At 38.2% G+C, this 25858-nt stretch overlaps 1 protein-coding gene across 7 annotated transcripts in view; it reads right to left on the minus strand.

Annotated features, from left to right (window-relative positions):
- Nucleotides 1–25858, minus strand: part of CDK14 (cyclin dependent kinase 14) — a 556073-nt gene that overhangs the window by 366775 nt on the left and 163440 nt on the right. The window contains exon 1 of one of the 7 annotated variants that reach the window (XM_032484030.1): nucleotides 11977–12208. The exons of the other annotated variants lie outside the window; for them this stretch is intronic. The gene's annotated coding sequence lies outside the window, so the exon portion shown is untranslated. Of the gene's footprint in view, nucleotides 1–11976; nucleotides 12209–25858 lie in introns of those variants that run through there. 7 annotated transcript variants of the gene reach the window in all.

A 25858-nucleotide genomic window follows, 5' to 3' on the forward strand; every position in this document is an offset into this window, starting at 1 on the left:
GCAGCTTGTAGAATAAAATCACTGAAGTACACAGGGTACATGAGGAGGAGACTAAGCAGACTGGAGTTCCAGCCATGAAAGAAGGTTCTAGAAGACAGATTATATACTGGTGCTACTCCCCAGTGCCCAAGTCTTCATTTGAATCCTTCTATTAACCTGTCAGCAATCTAAACAAATATCTCCCCTCCCCAAATAGAATCTGTCCTTCTCCTACAACAAAATGCTTATGGTCAGTGCAGCAGAAAGTCTTGCTCTAAGAAAACAAGAGGACAAAAGTATGATATGTCAAACTGGAAAAAAAAAAATCAGTAGGAACCCATAGCCTCAAAAAAGCAGAGTTTTTTCACACATCCAATAGTAGCCTTTTGATCCACTACTAACTTTCATGTGCACCCTCAGTACCCAGATTTTGGTCTATGTTCCAATTCTCCACTATGAAAAAAAAAAAGGAATCCTTGTAAGTAACCTGATTCCAGTTCATAGGGCAGGAAGAACAAAACAGCTATGAAATATCTAGCTGTTACCAGAAAACTAGGATCCTTTCAAAAATGCCAGGGACAATGCTAGAAGGACAAAGAAATCTGCCTATAGAGATTCCTACTGGCCAAACTGGGACTGTGCATTTGAGCATCAAAAGGAAAATAAAACTATGGTTAAATGGAACAACTGAGTTATTAAAAGACCTTGACTTCATTATGATTCTGAGAGAGAAAAGTCAATATAAAGGACAAATGGCAGTTATAATATAAAAGAAGAATGAATATAATAGGGTTTATAGTTGGTTTTCATACAGGGAACTATAAGCCAAGCAGCGCTAGAAAAAGTAGAAAATGTACCAAGATAGGAATGATTGCTCAGGGCTTATGAAGAGAGGGTCCACACAGTGCAAGTGTAGAAAGAACAGCAACATGGGATGTTCCAGTAACAGACCAGGTCAACATAACACAATAATAAACTAAACGATATGGAATGTTGCCTGAGCAACATTTTACGAAGAATGCATTTGGCAGAGAGAAACCAGATTGTAAAGACAATTTATGTGAAGTCAACGTGGAAGGCATATTTGGGAAACCGGCTAAATTTTAATAACTAAGTGAAATTTAACCCTTAAACACAAAAACTCAACTTGACTGCTAACCAACTATTCAGATCCAAATCACTTTGGAAAAAAATCAACCAAGACCCCAACAAGTCTACAACTCAGATCCTGTAACCCCACTTATTCTGAAAAGATACTGTTTTACTTGTGGATTTGTAAAGATTACACAATTCCAAAAAAATTCAAATAATATTATTACTGAAATCCCTGGAAGGAATCTAAATTAGTAGATGTATAACACCACGAAGATATAAAGAGAAATACAGAAATAATATAAAATTAAACCCACAGTGTTTGTGTTTTAAAACAGGATGACTCTAAGTGTAGTAATATAATATGCAATATCATAGTTGTGCATGTTTTCTTTGTTTAAAGTATCTGAAATACGTTTTTAAAAATCAGCCACTAAATTAGCACTTGAAATTGAGGGTATTTAATTAAGTCAGTAATCAATGCTTAAGTAGATTGAGACAAATTGATTTTCAAAATTACATTTATTAGCTATGTATATTTTTAAGGATGTGGGCACTTAGCCAAGTGCACAGGCCACTAGCTGTAAATGTTCCAAGCACAGAGAACTCTTGGGCATTCTATACACCATCAGCTTGCCTTTACATATAGTTTGTTAGTGCCTTCAGCATAGGGCACTCGAAGCTGTAGACTTCCTCCCACACCAAGCCATGGACTAAGCCAATGACAGTAAATAGCTGTGCTAGCAGTACTGCGTGAAAACAACAGACATTCCAATATTAATGGGAAACAGGATATGTTTTCTCTATGATGGTATTTTTCTCACACTTCCTTGATCCATTTAGAAACTAAAGTCACGAAATTTATATAAGCAGAGATGTCTGGTGGTACTTGAAAACAGATAAAAAGAAGAAATTATCACAAATACCAAAATAAACTTCTGCGTTTTTTTTTTCCAGTAAATTCAACAGAACCTAGAATATCAAACATGGTTAGCGATGCATCCACACATTTAGGTGTTCAACTGAATCAATTATTTTGGTTCACTCATCATTAACAGGGGTCTGTACTTTGGCTGGCAGACTCAAAACTCAGTAAAAATTGTTAGAAATTCAAACAGTGTTGGAGGCTCCAAAAGTCACAGTTTGACCTACAATTTTAGCTTGGAGCTATGTAAAATCCATACAACTGTCTCCCAAACTCACAGCAGTGGATTTGAAAGAGCACAGTTTAATTCAGTTAAGATTGGCATTCATTTCAAGCGAATTCATTGGGGCTAAAAATTGTCTCTTTGAATCAACCATTTTCTGGTGATAGGCATTTTATTGAGTTCAGAGTGTGACGTTCTCCACTTCCTCACTCCACACTCTTCGTGAAGGCAAACACCAGAAAAAGAATTGGTTTAAGTCATGATCTTTTGACATTCATGAAAGTTCCAATGCAAAACTGAAATCAGCAAAATTCTTGACACTGAAACAACCTCTTACATTTGTTTTTCTCCTCATCTGTTACCCCATGAGGGCCTGATGGCTTTCTCTTACTCAATATCGTCTCTCAAAATCTGCTTCCAATAAAAAAGCCATCATCAGTCATTTACAAGTTTTTGAACACTTAATTCAGAGTAATACCTCTCCCCGTAATATTTGAACTTTAAGCCTTACAGAACAAAAAGCTTCATCCCTTGTAAAAGAAATTTCAGCTATCAGGGGTAGGTGGACAAGGAATTTTGGCAGTAGGAGCAGTGAGTGGGGTGGGGGGGTGACAAGGAAGAGGGTAGGAGGAATTTCTAATGCCACTAGAACCATAACCCATGACAGCTGCCTTCATCTCTAACCTAAACCTGCAAGATCTAAAAGTATGCTGTCCTCTCTTTGGGTGTAGGCTTCTCTTTTCTCACGTGTGTGTGTGTGTGTGTGTGTGTGTGTGTGTGTGTGTGTGTGTAGAGGTGGCAGTGTGAAGGGCTACATGAGCAAAGAAATACACTGCGTTATCTATACATATATAAAGGAACATTTGCATGAATGGTTTATCAGAACCAACATCCTGCCTAAAATCACCTTCAGAACGTTAGTTAATATACAGGCAAGCCTGTCACCCTCATTAAACCAAAACTAAGTGACTTAGAACAAATTGTTTAAACTCTCCAGGTCTCAGTCTTCTCATCTGTAAAATGATACAGCCAGAGTAAACAGCTCTTCGGATCTTTCATAGCTCAACTGTTCTGTTATGAACCCCAGGCGGCAGCTTACAGCTGATAAATGATTTTAAGCAGTTAAGTAGACCAACTAGATAGATAAGACCAGACACATAAATTCACTTCTTTGTGCTTCCTTTTGCCTTCCATTTCCCTATTATTTTAGGGTTTGGAGAGGAGGCAGACAGGTCCACACCACGAACACCTCTCCTGGGAGCTCCAGCCTCTATGGGTCTTCTTAACTCTAAAATCCTGGCATTGTTTCTCAGTGATGACATCCTGTGCTTTTGGCTGAGGGGTTATCTGAGAGCAGAACGGGGCAGCAGTCAACACTGTAGGATGTTTTGGCAACCCTGGTTCTGTCTACTAAATGTTTACTGTGCCCTATGTCACAGTCACCACAGTTACCATCGCAACTAAAAATGCCCTCACCAGGAACGTCACTTTTGGACTGTACTTCATAATTTGTCACTTAAATATATGCTGTCTAGTTTACTTTCACATATACTGTGGAATTTGTTTTCATGTGCTTGGTTTATTCTGCTGGGGTGGAAGGGGGTCTTTGTCTTGTTCTGTTTCTCATGTGTTTGTACTTCCATGACCAGACTGTAAACACCTGAGCACAGAAGCCACATCTTCCATTTCTTTCATGTTCCCAAAGCCTCAGAGATGGCATGAAATGGGTGCTCCACTAATATTTACTCAAAGATGAATAGTTTTCCTTATTGTAAGCCTTCCTCTTTAACTATACCTAGACCATTACAAAAATGAGTCCTAAAAAACTACAGAACAATGAGGCACCTTCTGAGTGGAGATCTTTTCCAGTCAATGAAAAGGCTTCACCAGCTGTTCCCACACACCAGAGTTCAGTGTCTGTTATTGGGATTTAATTTGAAAATGCTTATTTTTCTACTGACTGGTTTCTTTGGGGTCTGACCTAATTTTATTCAATCCTGAGCCCATCAGCTAATGGATACAGTTGAATGGAGAACTCTTGAGGACACACATTCCTTACTGCCGCTTCAGTGATTGTAATTTTGTTACAACACTTGCTGGGCTCAGTACTTATCACCAAGAGACTTGATTGTCGTATTGTTGATTCTATTATGAAATATTTAGATGGTCTTCCCAGGAGCTTAAGCTTTAATCTGCATTACTAAAATCACTGCATTTAGTTGAACTGTCCCTTCTGTTATAATTACACACTTGATTTAGGTATTAGATTACAGTTTGCTTAAAGGCGTACATAGATGCATATATTTACTGACCTTTAGGTTCTTTATTTTACACTATTTCCACTAAAAACTAACTATTCCAAAAAGGTCAAGGGGAAAAAGAAGTTGTTATGTGAAATTTTCTGACCTCCCTTGACATCTGTAATTATATGCTGGTTAAAATTCCATGATTTCATAATGATCAATTTAACACGAAGTTTAATGAACACTCATAGAAAGGGCAGAAATGCCCTCTGTTGTTAGTTGTGGCCTATATAGGTTTCTTGGAATGTGGTTATTTTGAGCGATCAGGATTTCATCTGGAATATTCTCTAACCCTTGCTGCTTGCAGACCAGCAGCACTGCATCCCCTCCACCGGAAATCACAGTCCCCACCCTCACCCCAGTCCTGAGTCAGAACCTGCATTTTAACAAGATCCCCAGGGATCTGTGTGCACATTAACGTCTGAGATTCAGTTCTCTAAACCATATAATGAATGATAGATTCTGTTGCTACGGTCAAATATGGGACTGAGATTGTGAGAGAGGTCCAGGGTTTGAGAGGGAAAATTTGTTTCAATCTCTGGGTACAATATGAGTGATAATCATTCAACATTCCCTGGGCAGCATTTTTGCTCAAAATTCCCACAAAATATCATGGTAATTTCAGATAATTCTTTACTATAATCGAACTCTGAAATACAATCTTCCAATAAAGTTAACGCAATATATTTAGGAATTTTTAAAAAGCAATGGGATTGGAGTGAGCGAGGAACAGAGGAAGGAGAATATACATGGGTTATAATAGCATATGTGCCATTACTTCCTGCATAGAAACATGGATTTATGTGTTTCTAACACAGAAGCATTGTTTTGCCATGAGCCACCACAGCTGTGAAAAAATTACCACAAAATTATTACAAGGAGAACTGAACCAAGAATTTTGCTCTACTCTTTATTTACCAGAGTTTATGTGATAGCTTTGGGGAAAAAAAATTCAGAGGAAGTGACTTCAGGATCCAGAAGCAGAATTTTAAAAGGAACTTACATTTGTGAAGAGTGCTGTGTATTGTAAAACAAGTCTTCCTTTAGAAGGAAGAAAAAAGCCTTTTGCCTGCGAGGCATCACTGAACATTTTGCACCCCAGTCTGGACAAAGGACACGAACCCCTACTCACAAACAGAAGGACATGGCAATTCTGTGGAAGTCTGGCATCTTTCACTCACTGTTTCCACTGAAAATTTACTAGAGATCTCAAAAATGTCAAGGGGAAAAAGAAGACGACGTGTGAATTTTCTGACTTCCCACTTGACATCCATACTTATATGCTGGTTAAAATTCCATCATGGAAAAATGACAGTTAGGAGTCTAGCATTCATATCATATGGCCAAACAAATATATGGTGTTGGGAGGTGAAATATTAGAGTCGACATCTATATTGCGTTTCCCCTCCCATTTAGAGCCAGAGGGCTCAGAAATGGGGCAGATGAAATGAGAATCCCCATGCACAGCATGGGAGTGGCTTTGTGGAGATTCCACAAAGCAAAAGCCTGATCCAACCTACAAAATTCCCACAGCTGCACTGGGAACTGGAATACCCATTCTCGACAAAACAGAAGAATCGAGCTACAGAAAGTGGCTCACACTGCATGGCTAATTAGTTTCTTCATCAAGACGCTATTCCCTTATAGCTCTTAATCTCGGAAGACAGTCTGTTTCTGCAAATAGGGACTTTCTCCCCTCTCTCACAGAATTGACAGGTTTAAAGGTAGCTTTTCTTTTTATTAGGTTTTGTCTTGGGTCCTAATTGAGAAAAGGAAACCAAAGAGTATTTTCAAAGGACCCCACACCATGCAGACGTGCAAAATAACATGGCAAAGGGGTGGCAACTAATATTAACTATGGCAATTTTAAAACGAATACCATCTCAGAAGCTCTAATAACCCATAAACAGATCAGGCTGAACTCAGATTCACAGATGTTTAAAATCAATAACATGGTCCAGGAGGCTTTCTACCAGGACACACATGCTTAGCGTTTGAGAGCTTTTCTTTTTTAACATCATGAGGACAGAGAAGCTCTCATTTGTCTCAAAGGCTGTGCAAACAAAGAGTCTCAGGTGCCTTCTGAATTCTGTTTTCTCTTCCTAGTTTCACTGCACCACCTACAGCTTCTTTGTACTAAACCAGGCTGGTTCTCCCTTCATGTTATACCTTTCAAATATCTGTAGCTCACTAGTCTGTGCCTCATGTAAGATAAAGTATCCAGAAGGTAAAATAACATTAAAAATGGAAACCTGAAAAGAAGACACTACCGGAGGTACTGAGTAAACCATTAGAACCTGAATTTCTTTCCCCTGGTAACCACATGAACCAGCACTTAAAAATAAAGATTATAAATATTTTTAAATTCTTTCCCTGAAGGAGAAATAAAATACTACCTTCTTATTCTGAAACAGATGTCTGTATAAATAAATACAACTTACAGCTCCTCACCTACAATAACCATATTTTTAATAACATTTAAATGCATTATGAATGCTTGGAAAGTAATTTCATGATCAATGTCAAGAGTGATGTTAGAAAGTTTAAAAGTTTAATGATTTTATTCTAATAAATCCAGATGCAAACCCCAACAAAGAATTTAGAAAAATATAGGGCATCACTTAATATAGGATTGACTTTTGAAGCTCTTAAAATTTTCAGAGAATCATATATGGGTCACCAACCACACAGAGCTTATGAAGAGAAACACAGGGAACAATGAACCCTTGGGGAGAAAATGGAAGCATCTTTCAATGTAGGTTTAACAACTGGCCCATCTATTGTAAAGAGCTAAAATTTCAGCAATAACAAATCTGACAGCAATCCGTTAATAATAAAGTCCTAACTGCTTTCATGAGGACTGGTCGTGTAAACCTTTCCTGTGGCTGAGAAAATTCAATAAGGAATCCAAACTGAGATATCCAAGGTGAATAGAGCAGAACAGTGGGATACACGTGTCCTGCTGTTCGTCTGCCACCTGAAAACAAACCCCAGTGCTTCCAGGAGCATTTCACTATCATCTTTGTATTTTTAGTGAGATCTCATTTAGCTGTGGAATAAGCTGCTGGGCAAACTTGTCTCAGCTGGGCAGAAGAGGAAGTCTATAGAATATATCACCCTTCCAAAACCTGCCAGATGATAATCGGAACACTTGAGCATTCTTTCATAACCTCCTTTTATCCACTCAAACCCAATAACATTAAGAAACTGTCACATACACTCAATAATCAAGCAAACTGGAGAAGGATCTTGGGCAAGACACAACACAAGTTGATAGAAAAGAGATTTGGGAATTAAGGGTTTCTAGATGATGACAACAATGATATGATGATGATTACTGAGCTCCTATTAAATGAGCTACTGTTTAAAATACTTTATAAGTAGTTTCTCACTTAATCTCTACAACAACCCCATGAGGTACTATTATTATCTCGACTGAATAAATGATTAAATTGAGGCACACAAGAACTAGATAACATGGCCAAGACCACACAGAGTATGCACAGGAAATGGGATTTATTCCAGGATTCCAATTACAAAGCCCAAGCTCTTGACCACCAGGTTGTCTTCCTTACGTGTCCCCTGGGACTTATATCCTGAGCAAAATAAGCAAAGGACAGACCTGATCTGCAACATTTCTCTCATTCTTTCCTCTCCTGATGCAAAAGAGAAGCACTTTTAAAACTGAACAAAGTAACTGCTCTGTGGTTTAACGTTTTCTGACCCATCCTCCTCGCCATTGCCACCACTTAAATTTAATGTACTTCTGACTAATCTGATTCTGAATCAGCCTCATATTAAAAGTCAAGCCTGAACATCAAAGTATTTAGGGCTCTGGGTGAGGGTGGGGGCAGAAAGCAGTAAGATTTATTAAGAAGAACAGGCTGATGGGGAGGATGGGAAGGTTCAGGCATCAGACATCACCATGTTGAGTCTTCCTCTTCACATACATGTCTGTGTTTCCTGAACAGTACGTTAAAGCCATGGATATAAACTGCTGATTGAGCCCATCTAAGAATCATTGAATTGATCAATGGCGGATAAAGGAACAGCTCTGGGGCCTTAACTTGGCTTCCTAAAAAGGATCCTCTATCAGAAAATCGTCTAGATTTAAGAGCAAGATCAAGAAAAAATGTAAGAAAGAGAATGCTATATTGATGAAGCCAGGCTTACCTTATCCAACGGAAATCCACTTAATATGGCATCAAGCTTACACCCTCTCTCATTCCTCTCTGTCTAACCCAGATACTTGCAGTTTAGGGATTGAGTGTCCACTGAAAACGGCAGTAGGGAGCGAGAGATGGCTTGCAGTGGGCATAAGGGGACTGAGTAGAGTCTCACTCTCCCACTGGCCAAATGAAATGACAATAAGCCAATTAGATTACACGATTATTGAAGTACCTCCCAGTTCTAAGAGTCTGATTCTGCAAGAGGACTTCAACATGATCAGTCTTTGCTTATAAAGCTAGAGTAAGGGACTAGAAGCAGAGTGGGTAAAATTCGAACGATAATAATGAGAAAAGCCACAGTCCAGCCTTCCACTGAATATTTCAGACGATAACTGCTCTCTGTCAGCAAAGAACTGACATGAAAGTCTCACTAGCCCAATTACCATGCTCAATTACCAGGCCATGTAAAGAATCCAAATGTAATATATCCTTGGATCATTTCTTCAGTGCCATTCCTTACCCTTTCTCCCCAGGCACTTATTTTTAGTATCTCTAAATTACCTATTTATTAGATGCCCATATGGGAACTTGATTGAGTAAAATCATATAAGGGGGGAAATTGCTGTCTTTTCAGTATGAAAACCAAAGCATACGTTAAAAAGGAATGAAATTCTAATACATGGTATGACATACATGGATGAATCTTAAAAACATGCTAAGTCAAATTAATTGAACACAAAAGAACAAATACCGTATGATTCCACTTGATATGAGATACCTAGAATAAGCAGATTCATAGACACAGAAAGTGGGCTAGATGGGGTAGGGGTATAGCTCAGTGGTAGAGTGAATGCCGAGCATGCACAAAGTCCCAGGTTCAATTCCCAGTTACCTCCAATTAAAAAAAAAAATTAAAACAAAACAAAAAAAGAAAGAAAGAAGATTCAGGGGCTGGGGGAAGAGAGAATAAGAAGTTATCATTTAATGGGTACAGAATTTCTACTAGGGATGATGAAAAGTTCTGAAAACGGACAGTGATGATGGTAGTAAACACTGAATGTACTTATGCCAATGAATTATACTTAAAAATGACTAAAATGGAAAATTTTATGGTATGTATATTTTATATCATAATCTTTAAAATGAAAAAAAATCAAAGCATACAATACCTGGGGTTTGGGGGAGCTTCACAAATGTCCAAAATGGGGGGAAAAAACTGCTCCAAAATTTCTCCTTGAAATATTTTTTTTTAAAGTAGATGGTAAGTTTTATGTGGACAGGAACCAGATCTGTTTTACTTACTGGTACACAGCAGTCACACAGTTACATAGTGGACTCTCTATAAACGTCTGTTTAATAAATAAATGATTGAAGAGAGTAGGGAAAGGATTCTCCTAAGTAGGAATATATAAAAAAGCATCAAGTTTACTTATTCATGAGAAAGTATAATGGGGCATATTACCAAGGAAAACACCAATGCTACTATCTCTGAGCTCTTTCAGGGAAGGGAGTGTATCTGTTTCACCTGAACTTCCTTCACAGCACCTGTCTTACAACATCTTACACAGAGTTGATGGCTAATAAATGTTTGCAATGAATAAAAAATTGTACGATTGTAAAGTCAGTGTCACATTACTGCTCTCCTATTCCCCCTTTTAAAAATTACTTACTTTTTGCAAATGTACAATTCCTTCTGTCACAGGATGAAAAAATAAACCTCACAGCTGAAGGTAAAAATATAAATAGCTAGAACACATCATTCACAGAGAAAGAAACAGCAAACACAGGGCACATCATCTTCTGAATACAAAAAAAAAAAGTTTTTTAAGACCAAATGAAGTATAGAAAAGAATAGCTTATAGTCCATCTTGATTTTTTTAGGAAATAACAAATTGTCAGAATAAAAGAAAATTTGAACTTTTTCTGGAAGAAAATCCAAATATTCATTTCCCAAAATCAATGTCCAACTTTTACAATAAACAGTTCAGTGAATACAGAAGAATATTTAAATCTCCTCCTCCCCACCAAAAAAATTCTAGTGAACCCAAATATTATAAATATTTCTCTCAATTAGCCTATCAAGTAATCAGGTGTTCTTTCTTAAAAATACTTTATGTCACAAAATTATACATAACTGGTTTATGGCCAACATGCTACAGCAAGTTATGATCATTATCTCAACTAATATTCGCTACCTACATCATTTACATTTCACATGAAGAACTCAGTTAAAGTAGACACAAGTAGAATTTTGAATGCAAAAAAATCGAACGCTGACATCCTTAACCGTATCTACATAATAGATGGATCCTTATAAATTCACCGGGACTATGTAATGTAATAGTCTCAGTTTGAACAATATTAAAACATGCCTTCAACTTTAACCACCCCCACTCCCAATACCATGTGCCAATTAACAAAGGAAATAAGGAATGCAACCTCGGTAGGTATCAAGGTTTACATTTCTGTCTCTCAATTGTTATCTTCTCCACAAGCAGGTAAGCATCATTTTGGAGGAGACTGTCTGCTGCCCCGTCCTCCATGCATGCATGAGTTCTCCATCAGCATCCTATCAGCCCACTCTTACAGCCAGCACTTCAAGCAGAACTGCATGAAAGATTATCACTTCTGTACATGAAAGCATAACCACTACAGGTGTACTGATGCAAAATACCAACACACTGACCTCTGCCAGGCAGCACACACTTAAAGCAGGTGCGTTTCTGTGCTCCAGCAGGGAGGGGGTGGGAGGAGCAGGGAGGAAGCCCCAGATCCCTAATATATTAGAGATGTTTATTCCACTCAGATCCAATCCAGCTAATTCACAGACATCAGTTTACCCAAATGAAAAAAGTGGTCTCCCGTCCTTCACGGGCTTGACTCAGAGGGCATTCAGCCAAGCGTAGCCGAGCAAAACAATCTGTAACATCTCTTTAAGCTATAATAAATAAGATGAGTTTCAGAAGAAATAAGACTCAGCTATGGCAAAGAAGCACAGTCGCAAACCTTTTCCTCATCTTATCACTGCTACTGGTGTTTACAAACTACAAGCAGTAGCCTCGGGAACCTCAACAGACTCTCCCGTCGGTAACCTCCTGTCAGATCTTTCATTTAAACAGCCCCTTGATCAATCTGTGATGTTTTTGGCAGTTAAATAGAAGGGGGTGAGTAAAATGACATGCATAAAATGAATCCTTTTCAAGTTGTAAATGAGTCAGGATTCAGACTTGCTGACATGCTCCAAATTAAAACCCCTGCTCTAATTTTAAGCATGCTCCGTCTTACCGTTTTGCTGTTGTCTCTCTCAGGCTCGATTCACCTGGAACTCTTTAACATGTCTCTAGCAATGTGATTGCACCAGGCCAGGCTCAGACAGCAACTGAATTCACATCTTTCTGCACTAGCAAGCTGAAATGGTACGGCCGTACTACAACCAAGAAAGGGGGATGCAAAAGCGAAAAAAAAAAAAAAAAACCCACCCAGAAATTACCTAGAGACGCTGATCTCAATAGCATAAGACCAAAAATGGTTCAGAAGAATACAAAGGACATGCTAACATTCAGTATCAATAGCTTTAACAGTTCAATTTTTTCCCCAAAAAAATCTAATTTTTTTTTCCTCCAAACACGATGGACTTGCCTGTGGAGTTCCCAGGAAGGCAGAGTAACCGGGCTCTGCAGCAGCATTGCAGCCAAAGGAACCGTGCATATGCTGTCCAGGCAATTCACAACACACTGTCTCTTCAGAAAGATATTGATTTGCAATGCAGAGCTGCTTCAAAAGAATACAGAATTGGAGCCAAACAGCTAATGGTGATTGCATAGGAGGAAAAACATTTAATCAAGGGGATGCACCTCATCATGCTCAATTCAATTTTTTAAAAGCACTTGAGGAAACCAGTAAGAGTCTTGAGTGACAACCCCATTAAACAGTAATCTGAGGTCCTACGGAAGACCAAGTTTAGGCTACCATCATTCGTGCTGCAAAAGCCACTAAAACGGTTTCACGTGTCTATGTGCATAGATTTGTCATATGCAAATGAGGCATGATGAGAACTCTAAAATAACCATGCACCAAATATGAGAGGTTAAAAAAAAATGCACAGGTGTAGCATTTACTGAAGCAAAGTAATGAAATACAATTATAAGCCTGCATATCTCTTGACCGAGTTAGAGCTCATATCACTCTCAAAAGTGAAATATCAACACTAACCAAATCTCACAATCCTTAGGCTAATTGCGTCAAGTCATACCAGACGGTGCTGGGTGGCAAGGAAGGATGCCAAACTGCTACTCTCTTAGCGACCCCTACAGGAGAGTGGCTGATCTACAATTCATCCTTGTTTAAAGTATTTCCTATTCTCAGAAAACAGAACCACAAAACGGCACATATTAAATTAAGACACAAGGATACAACCGAGAAACACATTAGGCAAGAAATTTTTAAAAAAAGTCAGGCATGAAATTTGACCTCACAGATATTCACTTAATTAAGAAATTAAAGTACAGGAAGAGGCAACTTCAGTGTTAAGGGTGAGTGGCCAATATTCCCATAGCTCCCAGGACTGGATGCATGCACACTTATAATCAGGCAAAAGTGTTTTCCCTTCGCGTCCTAATCAGGGTAAAGGAATCATCTCCCCTACCCCGCATCTGCAAACCATCCTCATCTTCATCTTTCTGAATGACATGGTGAAGATACTGAACTTTTCTGCAACACAAAAGGTCATTCAAAAATCTTAGAAAAAGTTCTGCAAACACAAATATTATGTACTTCCTTTTTCACCAAAGCCAAGAGAGAAAGCTATCGCCCTAATATCTGAAAAGTATTGAATTATATGAACATTATTTCTGTGCAGCAGACTTCATTTCAACAAGTCTTTCAAAGAAACTGAAGTTTTGTTTGTGACTGCACAACCCTCCAGCCCACAAAGACTCTCTCCTATTTCAGAACCAACAGTACCACTTATCTGAATCATTTAGGATTTAATCATATGCCTCCTTATAAAACTCTCTTTAGTATTGGCATTCTCCCCATTTGAAGGCCCTTGAGAAATAAACCCGTATCAACTTCATTTTTTTTTCACTCCTCCATAGCACATAACACAATGCTAGGCATCTAGCCAATATTGAATAGAAAAGTTGAAGAATTCATAAATTTCCCAACTCCATACTTTGGGGTGTAATCTCCCTTCCCCTATCATTCAATGTTCCCTGACAAAAATCCATGTTAGAAGTGTTATCTTTAGTCACTTTATATAAGTAGTTCCCACATTTTCTTTTCTATAGAATTGCTAGATAAGGGCATGTACAGTGTTTGTGTTCACTAAACTATTCTGTATAAAAAACTAGCCAACTTAACATAATAATATTCTCTTTTATTCTTTCATTTATTCATTCAACAAACACGTACTGATGCACCCAGCAATGTGAAGAGCAACATTCTCTGTATTCAAGGTTGTTAAAAAAAAAAAAAAAGCAAGTAGTTACAATATGCTGACATGAGTGTTGTGAGAGCACTTAGTTGGGTATAAATGCTCTTTGGGTGGCTCACAGACATGTCCACTGAGGAGGTAATATAAGGCTGAGGCTTCCAAGTACCATCAAGGAGGGGATGGGCATCTGAGGAACAGCAGGACAGGACTAAAGCATTAGTGGCCTGAAACTGGAAGCTGTCTTAAGGAAACCATGAGCAGTATATACAGTGGTGGCAGCTGCAAAGAGATGGCCGAATGCCAGAGCCTGACAGGCCCTGTAAACCATGTTAAGAAGTTAGGAATTTTATCCTACAGGAAGGTGCCATTAATCCAACAGGAAGGCACCAAAGGACTATAAGCAGAAGAGTGGCTGGATGGGATTTTTCATTTCACAACAGGGTAATGGGGTGGAAATGGACTGAGGGGTGGAGGGAAGGTAGGGAGGCCACTTGGGAAACTAAGACAGTAGTTCAGTGAAGTCTCTGAACTAAAGCAGTAAAAATGAAGATGGAAAAACAAAGGAAGTGAAAGACAATCAGCATGAATTATTTCTTTTTTTTTTTTTGGAGGGGGGGATTGGGTATTTATTTATTTATTTATTTATTTAAATGGAGGTACAGCGGGCTGAACCCAGGACCTGTGCATGCTAGGCACACTCTCTACTGCTGTGCTATACCCTTCCCCTCCCAGCATGAGTTACTTCTTGATTGACTGGACAGGGGGTCTAATGGAAAGAAAAAAATCCAAGCATGACTCTGAATTCTCAGTATAATTAGGCGAAAGGTGAGGTTATAAACTAAAGGTAGAGCAGTAGCTTGAGGAAGGAGGGAAATTAGCATGAATTCATTTTTTACATGCTGAGTTTTAGGCATCTTTGGAATCTCCAAGTGGACATGTTCAGTGGGCAGTTACATAAGGGTCTGGAACCCAGAAAAAAGGTGAAAAGTTCACTTGTGTGTCTTAGGTTAGGGTTTCCTAAAATAGAGCTGAGCCAGGATTCTTGCTCACCTCATTTACTGAGGACATGGTCTCGGAGAAAAGGAGTGAGGAAGCAGGACAAGGAAGAATGTGGCCTCCAGTGAAACAACTGCGCCCAACATGAGTCCCACGGAAGCAAGAGGGTGGGCCTCGTGTACACCTGGCTGGTCATTTCTGACGGAGGCCTGGAAAGGAAGGGCTGCCCTACAAAGGCCAGGCACCCACTGAGCAGGTGACCCTGAGCCGGGCTCCCACAGCACTCACTATACCAGGCTTCAGGTTTTCTTTTCCAAAAAAGCTAATTCCTGCCTCAGGATTCTTTGTCTTCGCTGCTCTCTGCCTAGACTGTTCTTCCCCCACCAACTCCTTTTCATTTCTCAGGTGGATCTCGGGATCTCCTCCTCAAGTTCCCCGAGTTTCCCTCTTCTGCTGTTGCTCCTCCCTCCCCATCACACTGCACTGTTTTTGCTTCATGACCCAATTCATTTATTCGCTTGTCTTCCTCCTCTGCTAGAATGCAAACCACTCAAGAGCCTGGACTTCTAGTCATTTGTTCGCCTGCATTTCCCCAGCCCCTAAAACAGCCCTCAGTACTTGTTGAATGAATAAATATTAGAAAGAGCTGCTGATGACAGTAGTTCAAACAAATTTTGTGGCTTCCTGTGAATGGAAATGGATGGGGAGCTTGAGAAATGTGTGGGAAGAATGTGCGGGAAAAAAAATAGTGTCAACGAATGTGTACAATTATACAAGAAGTTTGGCCCAGAACAGAAGCAGAGATAGAGGCTGAGGGCAGAGCTCTGGGAAAACTAATCATTATGCTCTTGTCACACAGGATTCACAATCTACTGCTAGGAAGACTATCTTTATTAGGGGACACTGAGATGCATATGGATCACACCATAGAAGAACAGTAGAGTTTAAAATAAAGGGTCTGTCCTCAAAGAGAAGAGACAAAAAGTCTCTTGGAAAAAACATCACCTCAGTGGATATAGAGGAAAAGATAGGAAAGAAACATGACTGACAACAATGCTAGATACTAACATCTACTTAGGTCATGTTTGCAAGTAAACAAAAAATTGATTTCTGGAAATGCCTGCCTTTATATGTGATTTTTTAAATTCTAAAAAGTATTGCACTTCCCTGACATTTTAAATGGCTTATAATCAACTAAATCTAATCTTCAACTGATGATGAGGTCAGTTTTGAACATCAACGACAGCCATCAGGGTTTAACGGCCGGTGCACAGGGCCACCAGCTCTTAATCTCAGTAATGACATCTGTGAGTTTCTCTGCTTCATTTTTATGGTTCCTTCTCTCTTTGCCATCAGGCCTTCCTTCCTAAGCTGTAAATGTGCCACTTTCTTCTAACACCACCACACTCTTCTAAGTCTTGCCACAAGCTTCTTCAACCATCCCTGTCCTCAGCTTGTTAGAAGACTGTGTGAACAAAGATTAGTTAAATGGTGGGTTCAAAGCAGAACTAGGACCTTCCTCCTCAATGAAGAAATATTAGCCTAAGCACCCACGGACCACAGCCCTTATCTATAGGCTTGTGGTGCTTCTCATCTGCACAGAAACTCTTGTTTAATATCAGCCTACGTGGAGCTATCTAAGAGCTATGAGGCTGCCAGATGTCTGACGACCACACAAGTAGGGTCTTACAGACAGATGGGGACCAAAAGAAAACTGAACCTGGAGAAAAAAAAAAAAAATACTTGAAAAGAAAAAAGGATAGAGAAAGACTTTTTTTTTAACTGAAAAAAGGAAAGGAAACATTAAATAAGAAAACTTTTTAAAGATTAGGAAAGGAATAAGAGAAAAATGCTACTTTATACATATAACTCTAATATAACAAGTCATCTACTTTATGAATTAATTTTATCAAATCTTTAAATCTAAATGAGGGAAAATATTTTATTTTATTCTGAAGTGATTCAGAAAAGACTGAAATTTCCCCAAAAGAGGTTGAATTTCAAATTATTACAGTTTCATGTAACTCCAGCAATTTCTTTCCTTTGTAAACTTTTACAGTGAAATGTTCACATGATGATTGATTGTTAAATGTTCGTGATATTTTAGTAACCCTAAACTCTAATGTTCTAATAAGCCCCCAAATTTTATGACAATTCTTCTCCAATGATGTCAGTCATTACTTATACTTCCATATATTCAGAGAAATGTTATTTACTTAAAATACTTTCTGGAAACACTGTGAAATTCTGGAGAAGCTTGAATTGAATATTTAAAAGCTATTTCTTAACCATGTATCAAACACATCAATATGTCAATCATAGAATTTAATGGAAACTTTGGGATTTTCTTAATATTACATAATTCTGAGTATTTCTAGATTCCAGAGGTAAAAAAATGAACTAATTTATAACTATGTAAGTTTATAAAGCTAAAGCTCTAAACCTTGGAAACAATGAACAGTACAGATAAGTAAATTTTAAAATGTGCAGTATATTGTGTATATGTATTTACATGCAATATATTGTATATGTGCAGTCAAATTGTAACAATTCTACCTAATAAAACGTGAAAAATGAAAAAAAGAACTGATTTTACCAGGAGATACAGGTAATTCTATCAATCAATAAATTGGTTCCCAAAAAATGTTGCATTCTGTTAAATTGCACCCTGAAAACAAGAGGGCTTATGATTAAAGTAAGATCAAGGGCAGACCACTCAAAACCCATGCGTTAAAAAGCTCTGGTTAAAATAACAACAAACAAACCCACAAAGGCCACATCTTCATCTCTGCATCCCCTACAGTGCTGATATGAGGTCTTGCATACAATAGATGTGCTATAAATGTTTCTCGGCTAGACATAAATCCTGTGCTGGTCACTGTGAACTGCAGAGAATATGTCCAGGTGAATAGAGTGTTCAGTTATGAACTTCATCCAGGTTGGAAATTGAAAGTTCAAAAAACAGAGCTAGAGCAGAGCAGCTTCAGATTGTTTGTCAAAAAGCAGCATGGAAGTTGAGAATCATGAGTCTAATAGTAGAAACAGGTAGAGGCAGGTTACAATAATTAAAAGACAGGTCTTACTTTTGCCTGTATTTAAAAATCTTATGTCTGATCACAGTACTGCTTCCACACAAGGTTTCAGCCTAATCCTTTTCAGGGAACAACGGTCCTCCTTCCTGTGCGTTGTGTTTCCTGGTTGTGTGCTCTCAACTACCCTGGGTAACAACCTGTGTGCATCTCAGTCTTTGTTTCTCCTCAGTTAAATTCCTAATCCCTGTCACACATGATTGTATTCACATTAAAACATACATTGCATGGTTTCTACATACCTACACACACATTTATGTACTTAATAATTATTCGGGGGATATACAAAATGCATTGGTATTTGCATGGCCAGTACAGTTTTTCTTATTAACACCCTAGCAGACACACTAGAGGTTTTTGATGTGGTGTCATGCCCCAAGTGTGTGAACTGCAGCAGAGGAAACCAGGGGTAAAAGAGATTTTATTATGACCACATTCACAAAAGAACAGTCTCAGACAGTTTCAAGGGTGTAGAACTAATATGATCTAAGCAATGAGAATTAAGTGATAAGATTTCAGCGGCAGACACAAAAATCCTCAGGTCGCAGCAGGAAGAAAGGCAAAAGCACTGAGAAAAGATGTGAGGGTTTTCTCTCTTCCTGATGTGAGGATGCCAGTAAGGACAGAGGCGACAAATCCATGACTGTCAAAAGCTTCTTAAGGAGCTAAGTTTCATTTTTTAAACACGTCTCTAAGTTTTTGAGTTAACTATGAAAAGAGAAAAAGTTTTCTCGCTCAAGGTTATAAGTCAGCTTTATTGCTTTCAGGAACTTTACCCCAGCTTTCTAAAATTTCACTTGGTTAGAAAATTAGGAAAATCCCAAAAGGAAGAAAAGTTTCTTAACAGAGCTGGCCCAACAGACATACAGAAATAATTTTAAATTATATTTGGCATTTTTCAATCCAGAAATACTCTGCCACTGATCTAGTATGTACTTTAAAATACTAAAATAAAAAGTATTCATTAAGTAATTTGCTTCCTTTGTCTCATCTACATACCTAAGAAATAAGATAAAACAGGATGCCGGACCATGGGAAAGAATGGGTAACACTGTTGTACATTCAACAATAAACACTCATGATAATGAAAAGATAACCAACTGAAGAAACTCACAACTGAAATGAAAATGCTCCTCTGTAATCTAATTAACCTTCCTGTGACCAATGTCTTAGTATTTGCTTTTCAAGCTAATACTGGTATAATTTAGATCATTCCACATGTACATCATCCTCAAAGAACAGAAAGCAAACTAAAGGGATCATCTGTGTAAGGGAGAATCATCATGTGACCACAAAACCAGTCCAATCTCACTGGTGCAACAGAGAATGAGGTTCACTGCAAAAATGCGTAAGAATAGGGATATTAACCACTCTGAAATGCTTTAACTTACCCCTACCCTCCTTTGTATTCTGTAAAACACTGACAACAGCAGCACTCAAATATTGATTGAATCCTTTCTGCCATTCCTCATGAAATGTTTTTCTTGAGTGGTTATTAAAATAAGAGAGGTTCCTGTTTCCAAAAAGAAGTAGACTAATTGTTCTGAATTGCCAGTACATCTTTTCTTTTTGCCTAGAATGGCTCCTCCCCTGATGCCAACCACTGCAGTCTAGGGAGGGCTGCACCCTGTCTAGGAACAGACAAGGGATCCACCTTAGGTCAGGCATTCCCTGGGACTTTTCCAATCAAAGCTGAGTTGCACTCCACCTCTCCACCCTGATGGTGGCAAAGCAGAGAAGGCATCAGCTTAGCAGCAGCCAATGTCAGTGTCTCTAGCCCTGTAGAGAAACTGGACAGGGATCCTGAAACTACGAAGTACTAAGAGTAAAGATGAGGCCGAGAGACAGACAACACTGATAACATGGCATCCCTGGTCCAGCCCCTGAAGACCAACTGCCTGGCTGCCTAACTTTCTAAAGCACAGCTGTTCAGCCCTCATTTCTATGTTGCCACACTATACTCCCAATAAATCCGCTGTTGTTTTTCTTTTGCAACTTCAAGTTGATTTTCAGATCTATGTAACCCAGAGTGCAGGTGCTGGCACACATGGAGATACATGTACAAAAGGATTCCAAGCTATTGTGAAGCACTAACATCAGAGATAAAGCTAAGTAACAATAGATGTGTTGCTTTAAACTCCAGGAAAAGATTTAAGGTTCATGTTGACTTCTATGATGGCAGGAAAGGAGGGTTTAATAGTGGCCAAAGGATTTTACAAAGCTGCTTCACATACCTACTGTATCTAATAATATTTCTATAAATTTGTACTAAATTATAAAATATATTAAATTTTATTTATTCATTCTTATAATTTACAGGGGTAATTGTATAATGGCCATAAGTAATGGAGCATGACCTATTCATCAGTTATCTGCACCTGGAGGACACCTGAATGCTTGAACCAAATTCTTTAAACCAGGCATTCAAGCTGCTATGATAGCATGTCTTCAAATTTTTGAATAGCACCTAAAGGGAAATAAACTGACTTGGCCTTGCAGATACCACTTAAAAACTGCTGGTAAATATCACCACCCATAAGTAGCTAAGAAATGCCATAGGAATTACAAAAGGGAAATCAGTTTGTTACACCAACCCTGGGCTTTAAAGATTTCTGGCCATGAAGGAAAGACAGTTATTAAAAATTAAAGAACTAACAGCAAGGGGATTTTGGAAAAAGCCACAAAGGTACACTAGGGACTGGTGGAGTATGTAAAGAAAGTGCTAAGAAGACATAAAGTAAACTACGTTTTCTGTATTTCATTACAGAAGGATTTTTTTTCTCATGTTCAGTTCATTTACCAACCATTTACTGAACTTTGTATTAAGGACTGTAGGGGGTACCAAGATGAATGAGGCACCGTTGCTGCTCTCACGGATACTTATACAAATAAATATAATACAACAAATAATTGCCATAGAAGAAGTAAAAGAAAATACTATGGGAGTTTAGAATGAGAGACGCCTCTGAATTACAGATCAAACAAAATTGGCAGATTTGCACTTTAGGCAATCAAATTCTGAATACTTGAGTCACAAAGAATTCAATAGGTAAGATGTCGAGGGGTGACAAATATATATCCAAAGACTAGCAATGATCGCTCTTAGCACAATAACTGTTATCGATATTTGGGTGTAATCTGATAATTTAACAAAGAACCTTTGTAATATTATAGGAGGACAGCCCAGAAGCGTTGAACAATTTCCGTGATTTCAACCCTCACAAACAATGATTCTTTTCTCCCCTCTGGTGGAAGATTATTTGGATGAACTCCAGGGACTCCATGTACACTGCCTGCCCATATGGTTCAAAGATGTGTTTTTTCCTAGTTACCCTGGACACAGACAAGCAAACTCTTTTTGCATATTGCTTAAGGAAAACTGAGCTTTGGAAGTTGTTCCAACAGCAAGTCACAGGGAACTTGGAGATCATCTTTACTTCTCATTTCTCTCCCCAATACTGATTCTAATTCAGGGAAGGTGGAGTTTTACACATTACAATACAAAGGCCAAATCGATTTAAGTTATTTTTATCAATCCTCCCCCTGAAGCACGTGATTCCCTCAATAGTCACTATTTCTCCTAATCATTTAAGGAATAGTCCATTCATATGAAAGCTTTAAAAATAATAATATTTCAGTTCACACTTCCTGACTGAACCCATCACAATCAGTTCCTTCTAGGGGTACAGAGAAACTACCACGCTGACTTCAAGGAACCACAGTGGGGTGGCAATGCGCCTAGTTTCAGATATTTCCTCTCGTATCCACCACAGCTCTTTGATTCAGAACTCTGAGAGACAAAACAGGTTTGGCAAGGACAAAAGAGACAACATCATGGATTGAACCATATAAGCAGGTACACTGAAGTGCTGACTTCAACATAACTTTGGATGCAGAACAATTAGATGGTGAACATGAGCTCAAGAATCAGACAAACCAGGTCTTGGGCAAGATACCTAACTTACAGGGATAATAATAGCAGTAGTGTGTATACTTCAGAGGGTTGCTGTCAAGCTAATTGGTGTATAAACTACTTAGGATAGTGTTCAGTAAGACAAAGGCTTTTTCACAACCCAGAGATAAGCATTACATACATTGAGTCGTGACATGGCAATAAGCCTTTAGGCACCACAGACTCTCCTTTATCCTCGGGCTCTGACTTGTGCATAAGATCTGGTACTGGTCTTGGTTCTCTTGGTTCAGATCAGCCAGGGCTCTTCCTTCTGCATCAGCCATGGGCTGTCAGGCTTAATTTCTTGGTCACTCCTGAAGTCCTTCAGTTCCTACTGATTCTTCTCCAGCACTTCCATTTCTATTTCTATCAAGACTGCACTGTGCTTTTGCACCATTCCATGAAGTTCAACCACCGATTCAAGACATTATTTAACTATTTGGTTAACTATTTAGTTCTAGGTGCTACCCTACTACAAGCTTTCTTGGTATTTCCTTTAGGTAATTATAAAAGAGCTAAGTATTTACAGCTCTCTATGAGTTTTAATTAGAAAGTTTGGCTCATTCTCTCTCTTTCTGTCTTTCTATCTATCAATCTACCTATCTATCTATCCATTATATCTATCTCTATCAATTTTCTTCCATTTCTCACTGTCATTCCATTGTAACTACAAAGCTGCATTTAAAGAATCAAGTCAGAACTGAGAGCCCACGGTTACATAATGAAACTTTCAAGCTAAGGTGTATTGAACAGATTAGAATGGTAACAAGAGATTTTACCATTCAGACACACGAGAGAAATTCAGTACACAGTGGATGCTAGGAGAGATGAACTTTACATTTACTCACAGGAAAATCAGCCCCATAATGTATTCATACCTGGCTGTTACTAGAAAGTGGACAAGAGAAGTTTAAAATAAAACAAAACCAAAAACTCATCAAGAATCAATTTTGCCAGCAGCTACCAAGCAACTTTATATTATAAACAATTCTAAATTGGAAAGCACACATTTTCAAAAAATTTGGGGGTGCTTTAAGATAATTGATGCCAATCAGGAAGCAGGACTCTGTTTTCTGAGACTCCACTAAACAAAATATTCTATCTATTCAAAGAAGGAATAAAATTCTGAGGCATCAGCTTTCAAAATACACACAAATAACTGACTTTCTTATTAAAATTTGGTGAATCGTCCATGGTAATATCTATACAGAAGCAGAGTCTACTCTCATGTGCTAAATCTCAGTCAGAAGAACCCACCACTATTCTGCTCTTTCTGTCATCAACAAAAGTATTTTACCTCTATATGCAAGTAGCATAAGGTAGTACAACTAAGAAACTGCATTTTAATAGTAAGTAAGAGATTTATAGATGGAATTCAATATTATACTATCATTGCAACTAGCATGAAATTAGAATGAGAATATAAACACTAATGAAAAGTAATTAGCATTAGAACAGTGTATGTAAGTACACGGGGAAATAGCACCGACACAAAATTTTTTTCTTAATTGAAATATTGTCAGTTTACAATGTTGTGATAATTTCTGGTGTACAGCATAGTGATTCGGTTATACATATATGTGTGTGTGTATATATATATATTCCTTTTCATATTCTTTTCCATTACAGGATATTACAAGGTATTGAATACAGTTCCCTGTGCTTTACAGTAGGACCTTGCTGACCTCTTCTCCAAGAGATCCCCCACACACACTGAAAAAGTAAGATAAGCATATAATTGTGTGGGCAATTAATGTTAACTAAAACTAACTTGACCTATCAGAACAAACATCAAGTAGCATGTATCAACTAATTTTCTTCACATATTTAAGTACTTTTTAATTTTTTCTTAACAGTCAGCATGTCCATCCAACACTTCTTTTTACTGGGAAAATGTTTGACTCTTTTAACTCCATTTTGGTATTCTGAAAGAATTAAGAGTATCATAACAGTCATCAATTTTGTTTCAAACATATAAGTCCTCTCTAAAATTTTTATTCTGAAATTATTTCTTGTTTGTAGAAAATCTCACAAGGAGAGTTCAGCTTTATATCAGTTCAGAGACACCATGTGACATGTGGAAAGTTAAAAGAAGAAAGCCACACTGTAAATGTGCTGAAATCTAGTATTTTATTAAAAGATTTTTAACACCATAGAGAATGTAAAAGGTTCCCCCTCTTTCCATGACAATTTTTGTCATGTTTATAGAGACTGTAAATATTAGAGCTAAAGAGTGCTTCAACTAGGCCATGTCTTCTTGTTTAATAAAAAAAGAGGGGAGGGGAATGAAACTGCCATTATTCCCGAAGTTATCCTCCACTTTAAATCTCCCTTGAGCTCTCAACCCCTCCCAGCTTCACTTCTCTGTTCCCTTTATACCAGAATTCTTCAATGCCTCTTCTGTCATTTTTGTTTTTTTGGTTTTTTGGCTTTTTAAAAAAATAGAGATATAATTGACATACAACATTTTATTAGTCTTAGATTTATAATATAATGTGTGTACACACGTATGTATGTAATGATATATATATATATATATATATATATATATATATATATAGATATAGTAAAGGTAACTATAAATAATAACCACACATCAGTCATGATAATGATTTTTTGACACCAAAAGTAAATGCAACAAAAGCAAAAATCCCCTTCCTTTCTTAAACTCATTTTAAACAGGCTTCTGTCCTCTCCACTCCACCAGTGGTCAGCAATGGCCTCCACTCCGCCAATCCATGAGCACTTCCCTGGACCTCTCAGCTGCAACTGACAAAATTGATCACCTCCTCCATCCATGAACTTGTTCTTCACTTAGGCTCCAAGGCTAGTTTTCTTCCTACCTCACTGGCTCTGCCTTCTCAGTCTCCTCTGCTGGAGGATTCTCTTTCCAACCTCTAAAGATAGAGTTGTCCCAGGACTGGAACCTTGGACCTCTTTTTATTTCTGTCTACATTCCCTCCTTAGACGATCTAAAAGTCATGATTTAAACGGTTTAAATACCAAAAATATACTGAGGGTTCCCAAACTTACATCTTTAGGACCCACCTTTCCTTCATCATCAGATTCATATATAGCCTACCACTTATATGACAATTCTTTTCAGATACGCATTAGGAATCTCAAACTTAAAAAGTCCAAAACCAGATTTCTGATTCCATACCTTCCCAACCTTGTTCCTCGCCGCCCCCACATATTCTCCATCTCAAAAAGTGGCCCTACCATTAATACACTCAATGTCTCCTGTCCGAAACTTGAGAATCCTTGATTGCTCTGCCTGATATCCTACAGCCAATCCAACAGCTAGTTCTCTTGGCTCTACTTTCAGAACATATCCAAATCCAACCACTTGTCAGCTTCTCCACTACTTCCATGCTAGTCCAAGCCACCACGTACCACAACACAACAGCTGGATAATCACAACAGCTCCCTACCTTGTCTCTCTGTTGCTACTCTCCCTGCCCCAGTCTATACACAACAACCAGGATTTTTAAAATTTTCATTGCCCTGCTCAAAACCTCAGTTTCTAATCTAGAATAAAAAGCTACATCCTAACCACAACCAGCAAGGCGCTGCCTTTCTGACTTTCTCACCAGTCCCCTTGTTCACTGTATCTAAATTCCTTCCTGTTTCTTAAGAACATTAAACCCCTCTATATCTCAAAGTTGCTGCACCCTCTTCCTCCAGATGGTCTCA

This window comes from Camelus ferus, chromosome 7 (genome assembly GCF_009834535.1).
Source record: "Camelus ferus isolate YT-003-E chromosome 7, BCGSAC_Cfer_1.0, whole genome shotgun sequence".
NCBI classification, from domain to species: domain Eukaryota; kingdom Metazoa; phylum Chordata; class Mammalia; order Artiodactyla; family Camelidae; genus Camelus; species Camelus ferus.